The sequence below is a fragment of the Fukomys damarensis genome, unplaced genomic scaffold, assembly GCF_012274545.1.
Source record: "Fukomys damarensis isolate Sample0158 unplaced genomic scaffold, DMR_v1.0_HiC HiC_scaffold_15, whole genome shotgun sequence".
NCBI lineage: Eukaryota > Metazoa > Chordata > Mammalia > Rodentia > Bathyergidae > Fukomys > Fukomys damarensis.
Genome location: NW_022900927.1, coordinates 52557941 through 52580950, shown reverse-complemented (window position 1 = coordinate 52580950; position 23010 = coordinate 52557941). Strand labels below are relative to the sequence as shown.

Sequence of the window (23010 nt, the reverse complement as noted above, 5' to 3'; positions counted from 1 at the left end):
ATAAGCATGGATGTGCATACGACACTATGGTAGTGTGGTATTATGGATTTAACTCTTTGGGGAAGTTACCTAGAAGTATAGCTGGGACAAGTAGAATTTCTACTTTTAGCTTTTTAAAGGAATCTCCGTACTGATTTCCACAGTGGTTGTATCGGTTTACAGTCTTACCAGCCTTGCCAGCATTTGTTTTCTACCTAGCATAAGTGACAAATTATTTATAACAGGATTTGGAACAAAACTGTGAATACAGAAATTTGGAAGCTACCCCATGAAAGTTAAAATAAGGATTTTCCCCTGACTCCCATTTCCTTTTAAATTTTATAGAGCTGGAAGAGTATAATTTCATTTAAGAATTCAGAATCAGCCTATTATAAAAGTTGAGACTGTGTTCTTTATAGTTATGACTTTGAATTTCTCTATGAAAATAGTTCTTTATTTGTCTTCAATATATTTTGAAAGTTTTACAGCACAATGTAATAACTGAGAAGCTTATAGGACATGTAGGCATGTATAACAAGCAACCAGGAAGAGTGGCTTTGATTTCAGATGAACCTCAAAAGCTCTTGGTTCACATGTAAGCATCTGCAGTGTAGAGTATTTCTTCTCCCAATCTAACATTAAATGCTAATAAAAATATTCAAAACAACTAAAATGTCAAAAACAGAAAACGGAGTAAACTGATGAATGATCTGAAATGATATACTGTATAAATTATAAACTACCCATTACAATTTCTAGTATGTAGTCAGTACTCAAGAAATATATATTTTAATTTTAATTTTGTTTTCATAGATCAAATGTATTCTGGCATAGATAATTCACTGTTTAAAATATGTTTTAATTTGGGGAAAATTTGGGAGCTCTGAAATGAATTTTTAAAATATAGTTTATCTTTGGGTTCTAATTTAATACCATCAATTCATTCATTGTCCAGATGGAGTGAAATAATACACCATATTGTTGCTACCTTACATTGCTAATAGTAACACATTATCACGTACTTATTTTTCACTGAGCTCCTACATAGGTGACTTGAAAGGAATGCCATAGAATTTGTCTTTGTCAAACTAACAGATGTTAGAATCATAGAAAAAAATCACAAAACTTTCATCTCTTTTAATAATGAGCAAAACTGTCAGCTGCTTCCACAACTTTTTTATTTAAAAAATTGCTGTGTTCAAGGCTTATTTTAAGAGAGAATCAGCATCTATTAGTTACCACTAGCAATGATAAGAAATAGGAACAATTTGATATTTTTTCTATTTCAATTCTTTCTCTCTTATTCCTTAGTTTAGATTTTCTTTGGTTTATTAGTTTTACATAAAGAACTTTTGGTAGCTAAGTAGAAGACATCAAGTATTACTTTAAAACTCTACAGCTAGGATTGGGAGTGGAGTTGAATGATACAGCAGTTGCCTACTCTGCAAAAGGGATTTAATAGGAAACAGAGCACACACGCGCGCGCGCACACACACACACACACACACACACACACACACAGTATTTTAATTGGGTTTCCCTTCTGTTTAAGTGATAATCTCTTAACAGAGCTTCTGGAAAGTCAAAAAGTTGAAAATAAAATAGCTTTACTCTAAAAATAATATAAAACCTTTTTCCATGGTAAATTAACTTTTAGAAAATAGTTCTAGATAATTATGTAGAGACTGATTGCATTTTGTATAATAAAACTTTACTCACAATCACATATACATTATACATAAACACAACTATGGCTGTGAATCCCTACATAATGATGGCTTAAATTCCTTGAATCAATTTTCACAGCATATTTACTGGACTTTCCTTTTGATCTTTGGTCTCTTATGTCTCTTTCCCATTACTGGTTTCTCGACTCCTAGCCCTTCAAACTTCAAAGTCAGCCATAGATCTGTCCTTGGATCTATTTTTCTCCCACACTCAATGAATTCTTAGAAAACTCAACATTTTACAATAGCAACTATATGCTGATGAGCCCCAGACTTATATCTCTACTCTGTACCGTGTTCATTTATCCAAATCTATACCCCAATATTTGCATCTCCACTTAAAGGAATTCAACCCTTGCCATCCTGACAGGACCACAGCACAGCCACACTCAGTGACCCATGTCATCATCAACCTGCTATTGGTAGCAGCCACTATTCCTTGCACATTCCCAAGCCTTGTCCTTGGACAACTGTTAACCCTTGAGCTCTCTCAAGCTTTGTTTTTCTCAAATAGCCAAAACCCCCTTTCACTGAGCTCCCCGTCATAAACCTATAAATAAAGCTACACAAAAGGATCTACTCTTGTAGCAGTACCAGGCTTGTCCCTTTCATGTTTGCTGGTGACAAAAACCTGTCCTGTTGCTCTTGTATGCTTCTTTTCTTTCTTTTTCTTAACATTATAGCGGCCCCTACGAGGAAATCAGTTGAAGGGGTTATTTTGGTATCACCGTTTCTTCCTTTTGTGATGTCTCACTCTGTCTCTGTCCCTATCTCTGTCTCTCTCCCTGCCTCTCCCCCGACTTTCCTCATGAGCTTTAGGAGGTCATTTGCCATTTCTTGCTAACCCTAATCCTGTTTGGTGTACACCCCAATACAAGGCTGGGTCACTTGCTAATCAATTACTATGGGCTTCCAAATTTCTCAAGTTTGGGCAGACACACCACTGGGATGCCTAGTCAATCTCCCAGAAAAACTTTCATTGGTGTGGATGGACAACAGAGAGAACCACAGAGTCTCCAGGGGGTCATGCTCTATGGTGGAATTTCAGAGAGATTGGAGCCAGATGGCAGATATCCTTTCGGATTCTCTTTTGAAAAAATATTGTGCCTCTCAATTTAAAAGGACATGGACAAGGGGAAAAAAAATGAGAACCAAGACCTGTCATGTAAAGGTACAAGATCCCAATAATGAACGTAATTTTACTGTATACCTTAAATGTACCAACAAACTCAATTAATAAAAAATAAAAGGATATACTTATTTTGCCTACACATTTCACATGTTATTCAGCCAGTGGCTTGCATTTGGCAGGCTTTTTTGTTTTGTTTTGCTTTGTTTATTTTGTTTGTACTAGGGATCGAACTCAGGTCCTTGGGCTTGCAAGGCAGGTGGCAGAACATTTGGCAGGTTTGATTTCAGAATTCATTGTGACATTCATAACTACTTCCAGGGAAATGGCAAGTATCAGGAGGTCTCTTATGCCCAAACTTTCTTTTCTGCCCCCACTCTCAAAATAGTTCTGCCCATCCCAGAGACAAAGCTGGATCAACACAAACACCCAATAGAAAGAGTTTACACATAGACCACCAGAAGAAATGACATGGGAACTTTAAATTATAATACTGTGTGACAATTGAGTCTGTTTTGCAGAAAGAAGGGGCTAAAAACAGCAAGAGGTAAGCCAATAAGTTATGCCATATTGGGACAGATTTATCAAGAAGAAAAAGGAACCCTCACATCAAGATTTTTACAAGGGCTCAAGGAGAATTACTACTGATACATCTAAAAGTGAACTGTGATTTAAATTCAATTGTCATGTATATTTGTCTAACTGCACGTTCTATCTGTGCTTCTAATAAATTATAACACCTGCAGCTACTTCGTGTAAGCCCAACATTGTTTTTTTCTCTTTTTGGCTCTTTTTTATTTACATGGAAAGCTATATATATATATGGGTTTTTAGGATAACCAATCTTACTTTCTCACTTTCTCTGCCTCTGGAATTCCATTAGAGAGCCTAAATAAGCAAATTCATTTCTAATATTTGGTAACTCAGACAGAGAGCCAAGCCAAAAAGGAGGAGTAAAAATTCTAGAACCAGGGAAGTAAAGATTGATAAATTCACATTTGTTAACAATTTGAATGGATTTTTTTGTTTAATCGATATGCCTAAAATATTTTTGCACTTTGTAAATTCTTGGACTATAATTACAGAGTTAATTTGTTCTGCTGCTTCAACCGAGATATACTTTTCCAGGTCACTTGGAGAGTTTTTAGAGGCCAGTCAAATTTAAATCTCGAACAACCTGAAACCAAAGAAAGAAAATAAGAGAGAAAAGAATGTCACTTTAAAACCCAAGGGCAGCAACCCGATTCTCTTCTCTAGTTTATCTGGTGCTGACAAAGGCTTTAATTCTCATTTCTGAGATTGCGACTGGACACCAGCTTTCCTGCATAGCTAACAATGACACCTGGACTAGTCAGTGATGAAGAAAAACAGAATAGAGCTACCTCATTGGGCAGTTCCTACCTGGTTTGTGACACTCATTATCATTGTCTTCATGGTGTATTAAATATGTTTCATTCACAAGTGTACTGGCCTTCCAAGATGCAAAACTGAAGAACATCTCTTCATATCAGTGACTTCCTTACTTGTTTTCCAGCTACTTCTGATAAGACATGCATGCCAATCCAGCATGAGACAGCCAGAATTGTTATGTTTATGTTATGATGTGTTAAAATACTTAAAGATGTTCAAACACTGTGGTCCAGGCAATGTATAAATTTAAGTAAAAATTTCTTCACATTATTTGATATATTATCATGATTGTTATGCTAAAATGTTATGTTACCCTTGATCTCGTTTTCTCAATGAAGCTTTATAATTTTTATCTGTTAACATTCTACAGGAATTTAATTTCTGATACCATAGTTAGTAAGAAAACAATAGTTCCCTTGTCATACTATATACTTCAAGGTACTTGATATGTAGTTAAGAACTGATTACCTGTATTGTCAATAACAGATTTGGATTCTAGAGCTAAAAGGTAACTTTGCTAAGAGGACAGCCAATATTTTGGACCTGGCCATCCAAGGTCAACAAGGACTCAGGACATAAGGGAAACTTTCTACAGAATCCTACAACTTTGGTGAGTTCCACAACATCCTGAAAGGGGAGACTGTTGAATCACAGTGGATAGAAGTCAACCAATGTACAGAGTGCTAAATGGAAGGATCAGAGTGAAAAACATCTCCCATACTTTCATGGGAAGCCACATGATCAAGCAAGTCTAAGACTCATCCCGGCGGCTGGCACAGAGGAGCTGAGAAGCTTTACACATGGCTCCAGAAGTAGGGCCTAAGTAGCCTTAACGAACCTAGACAGATTAACAAGGGGTAAATTTTGACTAACATGGGTCTCACTTTGAGGTAATTTTGAGCACCCACCATAAAGTATAACCAGAGAGATATACAAGTAATAATAGTGTAGGCTAGACATAAAAAGGGGTCTCCAATCACTGACTCCTGCTGATAGATTTCAGCTACACTTCTAGAGAGGTCTAGGAGCCAACTGATTGCAATTGCTGTCCCAACCCTTTAAGGACAGTGTCTGGACATGGCTCTGTCCCCAAACTATATTTTCATTGTAGTGCTCATGCTTTGATCATACGTGTTTTAGTCTCTTGGAAAAGGTTGTTTATTCTTACCTTATTGCCAATGATCCAGATAATTATTATAATGTAACTGCAGCTTTCCAGGGGATAAACACAGAGGTTCAGATAGTGCAACAAATGTTACAGGATCCTCCAGGGTTCATAGGATTCATGAAAGTCCACTATCCTATCTTGGATTTTTCCCTTTATAATGCCTGTTCTCTCTTTATTGCCCTGTTTATTTTTGTCATGCCTAATGAATCTGTTTCAAAGATTTCCCACCAACAGGATTGTAGCAATCCACAGACACCTACCAAAGACTGTCCATATGGTACTCCTTTTTCAATTCAGGCAAAACTCTGACCATCACAATCCATAATCAGCAGGAAGTAGGTGGGAAAGAGATATGCAGCCTTCCCTCCCTATTTAACCATAAAGCCTGGAATAAAGGAATCTGACTACCATCATCCTGACAGAAATCACTCTAAACCAACTCCCAGCACGACTGTACCCAGTGACCCATATCATTATCAGCTCTGCTGTTTATAGCAAACCCTACTCCCTGCTCTTTCCCAAGCCTTGTCCTTTGGCAACAATTAATTACCTCTTATACTCTAGAACCTTGTTATTGGCAGGTAACCAAAACCCTTTTCACTGACCTCCACCCCCTTTATGACCCTAAAAAGACCCTATGGCCTATATGAGAATCTTTTCTCTGGTTGAAGAGGTAGGGTGGTCCCTCTCAGGTTTCTTCTGAGATAAACCTGTCCTGTTGAGTTTGCAACTTTGTTTCTTTTTCTTGTTTTTCCTAACACGACTTTCATGAAATACAAGCATCTCTCAAAGTTAAGATGTCTGTAATTGAAACTTCTGATTCTTAAACCGATACAAATTTCCTAATAGTCTTCATATCTTACTTTATGACAACTCTATCTTGGAAAAATTGCTTATGTTTAGAACTTTGAAGATACCACTGAATCTTCTTTGTTTCACTGGACACCTCTAAATTATTAGCGAATCCCTCTGGATTTACCTTTAAATTCTCTCCATAATTTAATCCTTCTGCGAGCACTTCAATGTTTCAAATCTATAGCTGGTCTGGATTATTGCAATTTTTGCTGTTTTCCTGTTTCACCTTCTGCCCCTTTCAGTATTTTTCGACACACTCAACATGGCCTTTTAAAATTAGAGGGAGATATTTTTACTTTTCTCTCACAATCCTCTAATATTCCTTTTTATCATTTTATTTCAAAATGCTGCCATGATGTTGTCCTCCAACACACAAATCTTATTTCCAGCTCAGAGCTTTTGATCTTGCTCTTCCGTCTCCCTGGAATGGTCTTATTCAGAGAGGTGTATATTAGGATGTATCAATTTTTCTGTAAAGATTTCCCTAGCCACTCAAGCTATTTGTTGTTGTTGTTACTGGGGATCAAATTTCGGTCCTTGTGCTTGTGAGGCAGGTGGAGGAATCACTGAGCTAAATCAAGCTAATACATTTTTTTTCTCACTGAGTTTATTGGTCCATTCTAGGTATACAGTACAGTTACATTCATCACTGGGATCTTGTACCTTTACATGACAGGTCTTGGTTTTCATTTTTGCCCCTTGTCCCTGCCCTCCCTTCACCCCATCCTACCCTCCCCATTTACAAACACTTCATTTCCATTTTTTCATTTTTTTGTATTTTGTTCTTGTCCCTTATTACCTTTCCCCTACCCTTCCCACTTTTCCTACACCTTTAGCCCTTTTCTTCCTATTTCACATTGTCAATTATCTCATTAGGATCTTATGTACTATTATAGTTTATTCACACCTGAGAAACTATTTGTTATTTGCACGTGTGACTTATTTATTTCACTTAGGAGTATATCCTCAAGATGTATCCATTGTCCTATAAATGACTCTAATTTCTCATTCTTTATGGCTGAGTAGTATTCCATTTTATAGAAAAAACACGTCTTTATCCAGCCTCCATCTGATGGGCAAATGGGTTGTTTTCAAGTTTTGCTAATATTTTAATGTGTACCTCACCAAAGCTTTTTACCTCTGTTTTCAAATTATTCTTCTGCTTACCACTAATCATTTTTTTCTTGTATGCTTTCCCCATCACAATATAATCTTCATGAAGTTACATAATTTTATCTGTTCTCTTTCATCACCTCAGGGGTTAAAATAGTTCTTGGAATATGGTAACTGTTAAGTAAATACTAACATTTTTTTCCTAGGCAATAAGATTGAAAATTTGAAGGTGAATATTTTCATTTCCTTTTTGTAGCTTTTATATAGAATATGTTTATGGATGAATTTTACTTTCCTCCATATATTTAAAAAATATGCTGCAAAAGTTCTTTGCAATAAAGTTGGAAATTCTAACTTTTTTTGTACTCTTAGATAACATGAAACTTTAAGATCTAAATATTTATTATTCTTGTCAGCTGATGTTCTCATTGATCCAAAAGAAGAAAGTATTGCTAATTGCTTCCATGAGTGAAAGCAGTGGTTTATTATTATAAACCAGGAAGACTTGGCAGCTTTGATGATTTATTTATACAAAGCTAAAGAAATTTCTGGTTGGTGTGCAGCACAGGCATAGCTACAAGTTTTTTTTTTTCTACAATTTATAGCAGAGGGCCAAGGCAGCAAAAGGTCTGCATGAGGAGGAGTTGGACAACAGAGAAACAGGATGGGAAAGCCGGCTTGCACTATTCAGAATTCTAGGTAGATAACATAAATATAGGGTGGAGGAAACGGCTGAGCATGGTTAATGGAGACACCCTTTGAGTTGAAATTTAGATGAAGGATTTCTCGACACAATTACAGGAATCTAAGTGAATTATCTGGGTTCGCAACTATCCCTGGGACAGGGTGGATGGTGACAACTGGATTAATTGAGAACAGAATTATTCTGTTTCAGATTCTGAGTGGCACTCCTACAACTAGAGTGGCGCAAAGTCTAAAGTGACGTTTCATAGACAAGAAAATATCCACTTTAACAAATACCTAATGATTAACACTGGCATTAAAAGTCCCTATTCAGTCTGGTGTCTAGGACATCTGGGGGAATCTGAGGTACAAAAGCAGGAGTCACTCCCTGGGCGAGGTGCATTTCATCTTCTTGTCTAAATCCTGGGACAGAGGTTGCACTGACATGCTCTGCCTTTTATCTGTGTTAGCATGCGCCATTCACAGTGGGAATGGCATGTGGTCATAGGAAGTTAATTTGTTTACAAACATTATTTTTACTATAACAAATTATCTGAATTCATTCATTCAACCAATCGTTATTTTCTTAAGAGTCACTCTGAAGTGAGCACTTGCCAACAGAGTGATGAAGACAGACAAAACCCTGTCTCCCTGAAATTTTCCTAATGTACTGTCCTGTGTGGAGTGGAAGTTTGAAATACCCCTCTTTTGAAATGAGATAAGAAGGATAAAATGGAAAGAAAGCTTTGTAAATAAGGAGGGGTTGAAAGGTTGAAGGGAAGGGAGGATAATGAAAAACCAAAACGAGGAACTAAGATATATCATGTACAGGTACAAATTCCCTATGATGAATATTATAATTTATATATAAAAATATAATTTATATATATATATATATATATTATACATTAATAATTTATATATATATATTTGCTGTACCAATAAAATTAATAAAGGAAGAAAGAAGCATGCCCTTTTAGTCTGATGTCAGACTAGTTTGATACATTTTTGCACCTCAATCTGAAATGAAGTATACGTTAAACGAATTTCACAACAGGTTGATCAATGGCCAAATAATCAGCCAGCTCCTTCCTTTAGTTAATAATAGTATTTCTAATAGTCTGTGGCATTTCCCAACTTTTAATTGTAATAGATGTTCACATTTAGAAAGGGATGTTAGAAATTTCCAAAACAAGTATCTTCATTTAATGTTTCTGAAAAAATGCATGCCAAAACTTATGAGCAATGTATCTAGAAATAAAATGAAAATCTCTTGATACCTTCAGTGAGTACATTTTCTTCCATGGTGTACTGCCTTGAAGTTTCATATGAATGGCTTATCTCAGTTAGATTTGATTCTGTACTTGCCAATCACATCAGTGTATAACCTGGCATTTCCTTCAGATTAGAACATTCTCGATACTCCTCTGAAAAAAGAGAAAAACTGTCTTACATTTATCTGTGCGTATTTTAATGTGACACATAAAAGAGATTTCTAAAACAAAAAGAGTCCACTGAAAACAGTCAAAATAAAGAGGTTATGCTATAAATATCAAATGGAGAAATCAAAGTTTATAGTCTTTATATATTTAAAAAAGAAAGTTGAAGTTGACACTGCAAAAAAAATGATGTCATCAAAAGACTTTGGGTAGGAAAAATTTAAAATATCAGTTGCACTCCTCAGTTCTTCCATCATTTTTTTTTCTACTTGTTCTTGCTAGACAGAACTGTTTCTATACAAGAATCAGTCATGAGAAAAATCAAACTGTTGGGAGGAAAGACAGCAAAGCAGGCATCTCTGCTTAGTTTTTGGTTGGTGTGTGCTGCTGCTGGTGTCCAGTATTTGGTCACAGCTAAACCACTCAGCCACTGAAGATCCCCTGGCTCCTGTCAGAACAGGTTAGTGTTCTAATATTGCACTCCATTGCACATTCTGGGTTTGTGCCCATTGGTGTCTATCACTCATCTATTTCCTTCCTTTTAAACTCTTTCCCCTGTGAAATCAGTTCAAAAGGAAGCTCAAGGACAGCCTCAAAGGTAAAGAAGGCAATGAACCATGATCTGCATATATTATTGTTTAACATCTCTGCTGAGCTTTGTTTGACACAATGATCTGCTTTAATCTTTTCACAAAACCATCTACTGATAATCATTTCAAGGAAGGAGCATCTGGATACCATATAACTTTCCCTTTAGCCCCAAAGTCGAGACTTCATTAATGTTTATTTATTCATCATAGTCCAGCTTCAGCACAGAAGATAAAAGTGACTGATACAGATTATTTCTGTTTCCAATACTAGTCAGTTTTTCAAGACTCACACTGAGGATTCTGGAGGCTACCAGAAGAACTTCTCTGCAAACTTCTTTGGGAGCTTAGAGTGGGTAGTTATGGTTAAGGTGGGTTGTCAACCACATTGCCTTGGGAGCCAACCAGGACCTCAGTAAAGCACAGCTCTTGGCTTGTGGAAATGGATCACAGAAGGATGACCTTGAGAACTACTTCCTCCTGGTACTATTCTCTTGCTTTGCTTCCCAGCTGCCATGAACTAAGCAATTAACTAAGAACTAAACCAAAGCACACCCTCGCTCCATGGTGTTTCAGCCTTGGAACCAGCTGGCCAAGAATGGATTTCATGATAACAAGATCCAAACTATACCTCTCCTCCTTTAAATTATGAGTTTCAGGTATTGTGTCTCATCCACAAGAAATCTGATGAATACAACAGTTGGCCATAGATGTAGATAAAAGCCATTATGAATACTTAAATTTCATTCTGAATATGCCTAAAATATCGAAGCTCTTTCATTGCTCACCATATTAGGTACAGACATTTTTCTGAGCATAGTGGATAAAGGAATCAATAAACTAATGAGTTATAGCTAATAGATATATGAGTTTCACATTTGTATTAAAATATTCATTTTATTGAATAATTTTTGATACTTAAGCCTTTGTTGGAACAATTCTGTACTTCTTTTGTCAGTATTGCTTCTGAAATGTTACTTCTCTTAGTTTGAAACTCTCGTGTTCCACATCTGATCCAGAGCATTGCGCTTTATCTGTGTGTGCAAGCTATCAAAATTGTTGAGGTCAGGGAAGAGTGAGAGGGAGAGAGATAAGTGTCCCCTTTCCTAGCTTGCTATCTGTTGTCACTTTTCTGGCAAATACTGACCTCTGGTATCTTCTGTACAGGAGGCATCCAAACTCTGATGTATTGTCAGGCTCTTGCTTGAGGTGTTTATATGACATTTGGATGCCACTAGTCATAGAATTCCATAGTGTGAGTGATATAATTCCAGTGTAGTCTCTTTCATCGCCTCAACTCCCCCTATTAGAGCTATATGCCAAAGTATCACTTGGATTGATCATAAGGAGAACAACTGAAATATGGCTACCTCAGGGAATATTCATTCATGGGAAATGGCCATGGCCCTTTGTTACCAGATGCTAAGATTGAACGTGTGTCCAATGCTATGCTTCTTTGCTACTTGTTCATTCGCTCAACTTCTTTCAGGTAGGCACATCAACATACTAACCCAAGCAAGAGTACAGTGGAGAATGGAATACTAGTCTCCCGTTCCTGCAGATATTCTCAATTGTCCTTCACTAAAGGGCACTGGAGAGGGAGTGAGAAAGGTCCACCCTGCTTTCCATAACCATCACTGTAGACTCTTTGTGGGGATGTTTGCGCATTACGACCTTGAAACCTGCACCCATATTGCTGCCTCTAAAAAATTTCTTGAAATTTTCAATAAACCTTGAAATCTGTCTCCAGTTTGACTTCAGCTTCTTTCTCTAATAAATAAAAAATACAGGGATTTTTATTGTCTCTTATTTTCAACTCTGAGAACAAGCTGCCAATTTTAGGGAAGAGTCAATCCCAATCAGAAGCCTTTACCAATCAAATCAGAAATAGGTAAATATTAGATAATTATAAATGCATAAAAATAAAGCAAAGCAATGTGACAAAGCTGAAAAATTCATAGGCTATAAAACCTCTGGCTGAGAACATATTTAGCAGAAATCCAAAGGACCAAAAAACCAATGAGGTGAAAATCTGAGTTGAGGAGAGGGAGAAAGGGTTCAGATAATTTAATCAGAAGAAATACTGAACAATGAGTAAAATTTCCTACATTGTGAATAAAACCAGTATATAGGAAGAAATTGAAAATTAACGTGACTGTAGAAAAGCTTCACAGAGTAGGATGGTATGAGACTGGATGAAAGCAAGGATATGGTAATAGATAAAAATAATGAGGATAGAGTTGCCTCGGTTGAACTGGGATGTACCCCAAGATAGCATTGTAATTATTTGATGATGGATTGCATGTGTGCATAAACAATGAGATAAAAATAAAAAATAAAATATGACTCCTTGGTTTTTTATCTGATGCTACATTTTACTAAGATGACAAAGACTGTGGGAAGAGCAGGTTACTGCTCCTAATAGTATTGGTTTGCTAGGCCTTCTATAAGAAAGCATCACACACTGAGTGCCTTAAAGTATAGAAATGTATTTCTCACAGTTCTAGGGGTAAGAATAAAGTCAAAGTGCCAGCAGAACTGGTTTCTTCTGAGACCTTACTCTTTAGCTTGTGTGGACAAGTATCTCTTCCCTGTATCTTTACATGACTGTACCCTGCAATTACCAATGTCCAGATTCCTTCTTTTTGGAAGGAGAGTAGTCATGTAACATTAAGCACACACTAGTGACTTCATTTTAACTTATTTTAGTGGAACGTTAGGACTTCAAAATATGAATTTTAGTAGAGTACAGTTTAGTCCATCACACTTTTTAGTTTATATATATATATTTTGGTGAGAAAGATGAAAGAAATATAGAACACTGCTTTGAAAATTGTTTTTAGATATTCAAGAAGATGTAAAGGTTAGGCAGACATTTTAAATGGATATTTCACATATCTTATATTGCATGGTGTTGGCTTGCTTTTGTTGTCTTAATTATCATTAGATTACATAATGGAAAATAGTTTTTACATGAGGCACTTTTGAATCATGTAGGCCCAAGGTCTCTGAATGCTTTTGGCCTCAGAAACTAGTCTCATGGAAGACAATATTTCCAAACCTGAGGAGGCAGGAGAAAGTTTTAGAAGGATTCAAATACATTATATTTATTGTAGAGTTTATTTCTATTATTGTTATATTGCAATATAAAATGGGATATTATGCAATTCATCATAGTTCAAATTTAGAGGATCCCTGAGCTCATTTTCCTGCAACTAGACCATCCTATTTGGAGGCAGTAGGGGACAATGTCATCCAAAGTATGTTGCTACCATCCAATCTATTCTGTAATCTCATTTTGGTTGCTGTTATGAAGAAATCACTACTTCACAAAGATAGAATGTTGGAGATGGAATCAGGCTTCTCAGTAGTTTTGATCCAGTCTTAGGATATTATACTTTGACTTTAATCTAGAACATATGGAAATTTGAAATTGCCTAAATCTTTTTGAACCACCCTCATTTGTGATCTCAAGAAGTTGATCTTCTAGCACAAAACCTATTGTGAACCTATTACTTCCAAAATCGGAACTCCTTTCTGGTTAGTAAGTGATAATCAAACTCTTCAAAGCTAAAATAAGTGATCGTTTACCACCTGGAAAAAGAAGGTCTTGGCTGAGTCTCTTTTCAAATCTCTGCTAATGTTTGAAATATGTGAAAAATCTCAGTGTTCATTTGTCACCTCCCTAATCCAAGTTTGGCTTTGAATGCAACCAACTTGAACACATCATTCTCCCCTTAAGTAACAGATTGAGTTCCATAAACAGGTGTATGTGTTGTATGAGTAAGAAATTTTGCTACTCATTCTGTCCCTGAAATATTCTGTCAGTGGTGAGATTTTCTAAAAGGAATATCTAGAGTACTTGTCATAATTCAGAAGCTCTGGTCAGTGATCTGTCTGTAGAAAGGCTTTTCATTTCTGTATATAAGAAGTTGTGCAAACAGACGTGAGTAAGTGCATGTACTTTAACATATTTGATCATTTTAATCATATCTTGAAAAATGGTCAATTCAGATAACTTTTTGGGTAGCTAGCATTTATCTATGGATAGCATTCAGATATGACCTCTTTGACCCAAGGAGTGAAAACAGACAGCTGTCTAGTCATAGCAGCTAGTTCATCCACCTGTGCATATGAAAACACAAAATTATATATTTAGTTTTCATAATATGTAATCATTCAAGGACTTGAATAATTTTCTAGCTATGGTGTTAGTGGGCAATAAAAGTGCATGTAATAGATCATCATATACAGTTTTTGAAAAACATACTGTAAAAAATTTGTGTCTTTTTGTCAACATCTATAGACTTTTGGACCTAGATTAGGTGTTATGGTGACTCATGAATCCTCTCTAACAATTGTGCCTTAATATTCTTTGATCTTTCATCAATTTATCTATCTACAATTGTAACTGAATAAGAAACATGCATCACCTCTTGAATAATTGTATCCTCTCCAACATTTTACAACACGCATTCTTAACAGCAAGAAGGATCATCCAATAGTGAAAGGCTTCTTGACTTTAGCTGTGCAGTTAGCCACTAAGAATGATGATTCAGTGCAGAGACGTGTAATAAAGTGGTGGCTTTTGATAATTGCTTGTTTTTCTTGCTCCCATTTTTTTCATCTAAAAAACTACATAGGCTTGTCTTTTAGTGCACTGTCTCTCTGTGGCAAAGCAGTTTTTATGTCATAGTTTTGTTGCATAGTCTGTTGTCATATATTAAACAAAGCAGGCTGGAAGGATGTGAATCACAAGTTGTCATAATCCTGTAATTGAAGAAGGACTCAGCATTTTCTTTTAAATACAGTGGACCCCTGACTTACAAACTCAGTTTTTTCTTGAGGGCTTGGTGTAACTCAAGTTGGTCAGTTTAAGGCTCAGGCTCCTCTACACAGCCTTCAAAGTCTCTCTCCTGTATACAGGCGGATCTCAGTATCCTTAGAGAGGCATTGGCCCAGGATTTCTCAATTAGCCCCTCACAAGAAAGGCTGTTGTAATGTTCCTTCCAAAATCCTTGAGGTGTTAAATCTGTATCTGAGACCATCTGGAAGCACAACCAGCCAGCATTTGGGTCATAACTCAAGACTTTGTAAGGTAAAACTAAAATTCCAATTATAACCCAAGTTGTTTGTATGTCAGCCCAGTCTTAACTTGAAGGTCCATTGCACAGCTATCTCAGGAGATCAAAGAGAGCATCAGAAAACATAGATACCCCTGTTCATGAGTAGGCAGAACCAATATTGTCAAAATGTCCATACTACTAAAATTTATGTAAATCTCTTGCAGTTCTAATCAAAATACCAACAGCAATCTTTATGGAATTAGAAAAAAATACTCCTGAAATTTATATGAAAACATAAGAGAACTAGAGCAGCAAAAGCAATCCTGGGCAATAATAGTAAAGATGGAGATATCACATTTCTGGACTTCAAACAGCACGGCACCTTCACAAAAAACAGCCATGTGGAGCAATAGAAGCGTATACAGGGTACATAAACAACTCTAGGTACTGAAACCATCTGATACTTGACAAAGAGGTCAAATGCATATGTTGGAAGACTATGACTTCTTTAACAAGGGATGTTGGAAAAACTGGCTACATATGTGCAGAAGATTTATTCTATAGCCATACTTATCACCATGTACCAGAATCAAATCAAATTAAAATATAAAAATATTAAGGCAGAAACAATCTGATGGAATATGTAAAAGGTAAACCTCTTGAAGATATAGGCACAAGAAGTAGGACTTTCTCAACCAAACACCAATTGCATGAGAGATAATACAAAGAATGGCTATCACCAAGAAATCAAATCATAACACATGTTGATGAGGTTGTGAGGAAAAAGGCACCCTTTCACATTGTGGGAGTGTACAGCAGTAAATACTTGTGGAAACCACTATGGAAATTCTTCAAAATCTAAAATGATAAATTCCATTTGACCCAGCTATTCCCCTTTTTTAGGTGTCTACCCAAAGAGTTAAAGAGATCTCATTACAGTGATATATGCATACCCATGTTTATAGCAGCACAATTTCTAAGAGCTAAATCTTAGAATGGTCTATATATTCATCAATGGATAAATGGTAAAGAAAATACAGTATTTAAACAAAATTTAATACTGCTCTGCCATAAAGAAGGAAAAAATCGAATCATCTATAGTAAAATGGTTGCACTTTGAAACCACAACATTAAGTGGAGTAAATCAAGCACTTAGGATTAAACATCGTATCATTTCTCTTATATGATAAACCTAAAATATAAATAATTTAAAGAGCAAAATAAGCGACAGATACTAAGTAACAGGGGGACACATCTTTCGTTATTTGGAAGGGGACTGAGAGGTGAGAGGAGGGAATGACTGAAGGAGGTGGAAAATACAAAGAAGTGTTACGTTACACACGTGTACCATCGCCCCTCGGTGTAATCACTATCTAGGTACTGCAGACATGTACTAATAAGAAATAGGAATTAAATTTCAAGTGTAAATAAATAAATGCTGCTTTCTTTTTGTTGTCAACCTTAATGCCTTCAGTTGTTTCATTACTGGGTCTTACTCCTTTTCTTATTGTTTTAGTTTTTTTTTTAATTTTTATTCCTTGTTTATTGGTATATTTTAGCTATACGATATGATGACATTCATCATTGGGAATTTGTACCTTTACATGATATATCTTGCTTCTCCCCGGGATTTATCTCAGTGGTCCTGCACCTGCCTTGTAAATGCAAGGTCCTAAGTTCAATCCCTGTCATCAAAAACCAAACAAAACTAACCTGAACCTCAACATGATATATCTTGGTTATTTTTCCCCATTCCCTTGCCTTCCCTTCAACTCTTCTGCCCCTCTCTAGTGACAAAGACTTTGTTTCCTTTTCTCCTTTTCTCATATTTATTTCTGTCCCTTCTCTCCTTCCCTCTATCCATCCCATTTCCACTTCTCCTTTGGGTTTTTTCTTCCTATTTCACATATACATTTTGATCCTTATTTATACTTTCAATTTCTCATGCAAAAGTATATATATAAAATAATAGGTGGGCCACATGTGGACTGAAATGTGTGTCAAATTCTGATTTAAAGCCTGCTGCAGATGCAGTCACACAACTGAAGTATCTCAACTCACTTGTCGCTACGAAGCTGGCCACCAGATACAGCTTTACTGTTACTTGCCACTCAGTGACAGGGCTTTAATTGGTCTAAAATCACCATATTATGGTCTCTGTGCAGGCAAACTTCTCTTCTAATGTTAATCTATTTTTGCAGCTGCTCTGCAGTGGTAACACTGCTGCTCCAGCCCCATCTCAGATGATTAGGCTTCACATTCTCCTAACTTGCACGTGACCACGCATAGATCACAGGAATGTTTTAGTTCCTATGAGCATATAATGGAGCTGCTGATCGGACAGTAATCTGAGCTATGGGGAGTGGCTGTAAATATAGATGAAGCCCCCACCAGCCTGCTGCTCACTTCCTGTCATGTAGACCATTTCTCCATAGACCCATTTGGAACCCTGGATCTAGGCGTCTCTGTCAGGATCGTGTTTTGACTCATATGATTTTCTTGCCTAAGAACTTTGATATGTGATTCACAGTTATCTTTCCACTTCTATTTCCGACATCACAATGGTTATGACTTCAACATTAGTGGGAGAAAATCTACCAGAATAACTCATTAATGTAGTGACTCTTACAGCCTTTAAGTCTATGCTACTTCACCTTCTTCTGTCCTGACTCACTTTCATTCAGCATTGTGCACATGCAGTGCCCCAACATCCCACAAAGTGCAGGAAACATATGTGAAAGATGAATAATATCAACTCTACCTTAGGCAGTTTCTAATATCATGGAGGAAGGATATAATTATTGCTTAATCACTTAATGATTATTAATCAGATGGTAGAAACTGTGCTATGGAGTATTGGTGTTGTTGTACGTTCCTGACCTATATTGTCTCAATTTAATTCCCACAAACATTCTATCAAAAGGAACTATTATTATCCTGTTTTTTAATACAACTCAATTGTTTTTATTAAATTGCCTAACAATTTAATTACATCATTAAAATGAATTACATCATTTATATAAAATGCATTGGAGAGAAGTTCAGTGTACAAATGGTTGAGTTCTGATGAACATATACCCCCATGAAGCGTCATTCCATAAAGACAGATACAATTTTCAACACCAAAGGGATCACTTCTTCCTTCAGAATGATGTTTTGATGTGCTTCTGGCCAGTCTCATGTTTTATGAACTGCCCAAAATTGTTGATAATTTTCCACAATGGTGGATGTCCTTATTGGAGATTTTTATGTATTCTAACTTACTTGTCTTCCATTCTGTGCATTGCCTTTTCATTTTCTTAATGATGTCTTCTGATGGGCTGATGTTGTTAATTATGATGAAAGTCAATTAATCATTTTTAAAACTGTCAAGTGTTTTGCATGTTCTTGCTTAGGAAACTTTGCCTTCCTTAGGATTGGAGAGAGAGCTTCTGATATTTTTGTTTATAAATATTCTACCTTCAAATTTCATATTTTGATGTTTGATTCCTCTAAAATACTTTTGTACTAAACATTAATTTTTTACAATGGACTTTCCTGGTTTTGCTCTCAACAAAATGGTGATATGAAGAAGCTAAGTAAGTGGTCCAAGATCCCAAAACTAAGCTTATAGTTATCACAGCTGGGACTTGAAACCAAAGGGTCTATCTTTCTACTCACTAAATATACCATCCTTTTTATGAGTACTAATACTGGGCCAATCAATGTAGACATCTGTAAGGTGCAAACTTCATTCCTGCTCAGGCCTACTACAAAAAAATGTTAACTGAGCTCCCTACCAGGCCAGTCTGTGGAACAGAGCAGATGCCCTCAACCCAGCTCAATCTTCCAATATGCCAGTCCCCAATCCCATACCTATAACAGATCAAAAAATAAAACCAAAAAGGCTTTGGGCATTATAGAATTAAGGTTTTGGTAAAAGTGTTAGAATAATACACATTTAAAAAGAATGGAACTTTAGTATGTCTACGACATTCTTTTTAAAATTAATTTTATTGCCACATTTAAGGTATACAGTATAATGACATTCATTCAGACTTTGTTTCCATTATTTTTCATTTTCTCATATTAATTTCATTCCCTTCTTTGTTTTTCCCTACCCCTCCCATGTCCCCTTCTCTTTGTACCTTTTCTTCCTATTTCACAGTCTTCATTTACACCTTCACACACCAGTTTACAGTTCCTCACACTAGAGAAACTATTTGTTATTTACACGTATGTCCTATTCATATGACTTGAGTATCACCTCAATGCGCATGCATTTGGCTATAAATATCTCTAATTTCTCATTTATTATGTCTGAGTAGTATTTCATTTTAACTTTCTCAAGAAATATTTTCATTTAAATTTAGCATCATGGCAGAGTCAGGACTCCAGCCAAGAGCAGAGATAGGTTTAAAACAAAGTCTACGTAGATTGAGAGGGAAGGAGGGAGGGGTTGAAAGGAGGGCAGGGGAATGGGGAAAAATAAGAACTAAGATTGATTATGTAAAGATGCAAATTTCCAACCTTGAATGTCATTATATTGTATATATTAAATGTACCAATAAAATTTATTTTAAAAAGAGCAAAAAACAAAAACAAAAAACCCAACAACAACAAAAACAGGAATACTAGAAAGAAGAACTAAGAAGAGGGCTCGGGTTAGCCATTCCTGATAAAGGAGTAATCTGAGGATGATTGCCTGTTTTTGCTTCCAAATTAAAATGGGTTCCTTTTCCCTGCAAGGTGAATTTCTACTCTATCTCTATCCTGCTGGTACTCAGCAGTAGCACTGGAAGTTAGAATTAAATTTGGAAGCTTTGTAAGAAATAGTTTGGATACCAGCCAAGGGAAGTCCAAAAATAAATGAAAAAAAAAAGTTTAATAATTCTCTTGTTTGTGGAAAATCGGGCATAGGAAAAGTATCTAGAAGCAAATTCATCCTCCCTAATAAGAAAGCACATGCTTATAACAGTATTCTTTATTTTACAATGAATTGTTATCTTCACTATTAATGTTCTCAGGAAATGTGCTTATTGGGAAACCTGTCTATCTCTCCGCTACACACAGTAGAAATAAAAATGACTTACATCTAACATATTCACTTGGGGTATACCAGCTGGGGACAGAAGACATGGCAGGAATGTAACTCATGCTTTGAAAGGGAACATGTATTTAGCTAAGCGAGAAGGGTTCTATCTAAGAGAAGAAAGAGCAGGAACTAAGGCACAGAGAGGAGTGGCTAAGTCAGTACTAAGGATATGAATAATAAATTTATTCTGATTAGTATGGAGGGAAGACAGAGGGTTTTGAGGACTGTCAGAATACTGTGAGGTTTGAAACATATACGGGCGGATTAAGTCACAGGTTCTGAGCATATAACCTTGGCTTTGGCTTTGATTTCAGAAACTACCACTCATTCCAAGTTAGGTCACCACTGACATCTCCAATTCTCAATTGTTTTTCAACTCCAGTGAACTGAATGAAATAATTTAGCACAAAATCTAGGGAAAGTATTAGCACCACCACTATTAATTATTCCAAAAGAAGCAAGGAACAGTATGTGAACACAATAAACACATGAGGTTGAATCTGATATTATAAACAATGCTAACTTTTCAAGCATAGCAACGTGACAAAATTCCAAATGCACTGGCTCAATTTTATTTTACAACATATTCATGATAAATTCAATAAGATTATTAATATTATATTAGTTTAATTTCTGAACAGTTACACGAACCTTCATAAAGATAGACTCTCTTAAAGGAATTTGGAAAAATTATCTTCTGATTTTGTAGAGCAATGGTGTTTCTAACTTTTAATAATTAAGTACTTAAGCTTTTCCCTTTTTTCTGTTTTGTCAGTTCATGGACGTTTTCTTAATTATGTACATGGTCAGAAGCTTAGAGTAGAGATTTGGAAAGGAGGCAGAACTCGAATAAGATTATTGTGCTTGCCCCGGGAAATATAACACTGTCAACCAACCAAGAGCTTCTTTGTGCATTTCATTGTTTCCTCATAGTCCCTCTTCCCTGAATATGGTAACAGGATTACTTCCCCACACTAGGAGAGAAAGAACAGAGGGTGAAATGACCACGAAAAATGAGTTATACAACTCCAGAACACAGCTCTCTGGCATATATTAAGTGTTTTGCATTTAATTCATAGCCTAATAGATAAAATTGCATATTATGCAAATTATGCAAAGTTGTATTGAAAATAGATGATGCATGCATCTCATTCCTTTTAGAGGAACATTGCTAATTAGTAAATAATAGTTTAATGATTTGCAACTGGGTTAACCACAAACATGGCATATTGCAATACAGTAATTTCGCATCAATCCTAGGCAGTCAATAGGCAAAAATAATCTTCAAATGCATGTATTTAAGAAAGAACCACATCGATACTAGCTGGAGAATAGGATTATCTGATTATAGTTAAATTTAGTTTCTTGAAACTCTGTTATTGTAAGAATATTTAATTTTGCTCTAGCTAATTCACATTTTTTCATATATTTTCCTTTAAATAGTAATTCTCAGCTTGACAAGGGTAAAAGATAATTTATACAATCGCTTCTCGGCCTTTTGGCTAAGATCAAGTGAAGATAATTTATACAAGAAACTAATTTAAGAATAGAAACTTAATACTTTCTGTTGACAGTTGTGATCAAATTAAGCCTCTAGCCCCATTGAAGTTTTATCTATTTGTCTTTGCATTGCTCCAACTGGTATATCAATCAGGCAAGAGAGCAGCTTGATTTTTTTCTTAGTAGCTCATTGATTTGTGCAGTGTTTATATTTCAATCCATTTAGTTGGGTTTAGAGTCTTTGGCACTTCTGTAGGACAGTTTCTTCAGTATTCTGTGTAATCTTATTGGTGTTCCATTTTGAAAACATATTCCACTATCATTTAAAAATTTTTGTTGAATTTTTATTTGCAGACATGGAACCAAGAAATAAGTGACAAAGACACTGGTTGAAAATAAAACATCTCTGTCTCTTCATGAAACTTCATGAGCTTAGAGGATAAAGACTTATAATAATTTTTCTTGCCTTTCTCCACTTAGCAGTGTGACCTGGAGCATTTACATTTCTGTACATCAGTACAGAATGTGAGCATCTCTTTGAAATCAGATTTTTCTGTGGCCTGCCAGATTTTAGGAAAGGTGAAAAATAGAGCTAGGTGGGTAGAACAAAAGCGAGTAAAGATGATGGGAAATGCAGTAGGCTAGTATAGCTCAGTAACGCTGATGCAAGGACGGGGGAAAGAAATCATAACCCCTGTGTTTAGTCTGTGCCACAGCAGTGTTCCTCTGGGAAGAAAAAAAACACGGAAAGCATAGTCAAAAATTATAAAATTTATGCAAGCTGTTGGTACCATGATTCTGATCTTAAGGCCATGGGAAATGCATTGAATGTGACTGTGCTTCAGGCTGGAAAATGCAAGCAGCCCCCTGACTGGGGTGAAAGTAAACTTCCTCCTGTTCTGATTCGATTCTGTCAGTCCAGGTCAACACAGTTCAGAGAGGGTGAAAATTCTAATTGCCTCAGTTTCAGATTCACAGAGGGTCTTTTGGTTCACCTCATATGTAAATAACAAAAAAGTAACAATATAGAGAAAAAAGAGCAATAAGAAGGAAAATATTTGTTACAGCTGTATATTGTGTATGTGGTTTATGCTGAGTGTTCTCACAAAAAGTGACATGTTAAAAAATCAGGTTTATAAAGAAAAAATATACAAATTTGATAATAATATATATATATATAAAATTTAATTTATTAGTGATGATTTTTGAATTATATTCAGTGCATCCTAAGTGTATCATGTTCACAGGTCCTAAGGCAATGGTGGCAAGCCTATGGCAT

General features: G+C 35.9%; 1 pseudogene; it reads left to right on the top strand.

The window, feature by feature from the left end:
• The first annotated feature begins 21713 nt into the window (after nucleotides 1–21713).
• LOC117286225 lies at nucleotides 21714–21847 on the top strand (annotated as a pseudogene).
• Nucleotides 21848–23010: the final 1163 nt, after the last annotated feature.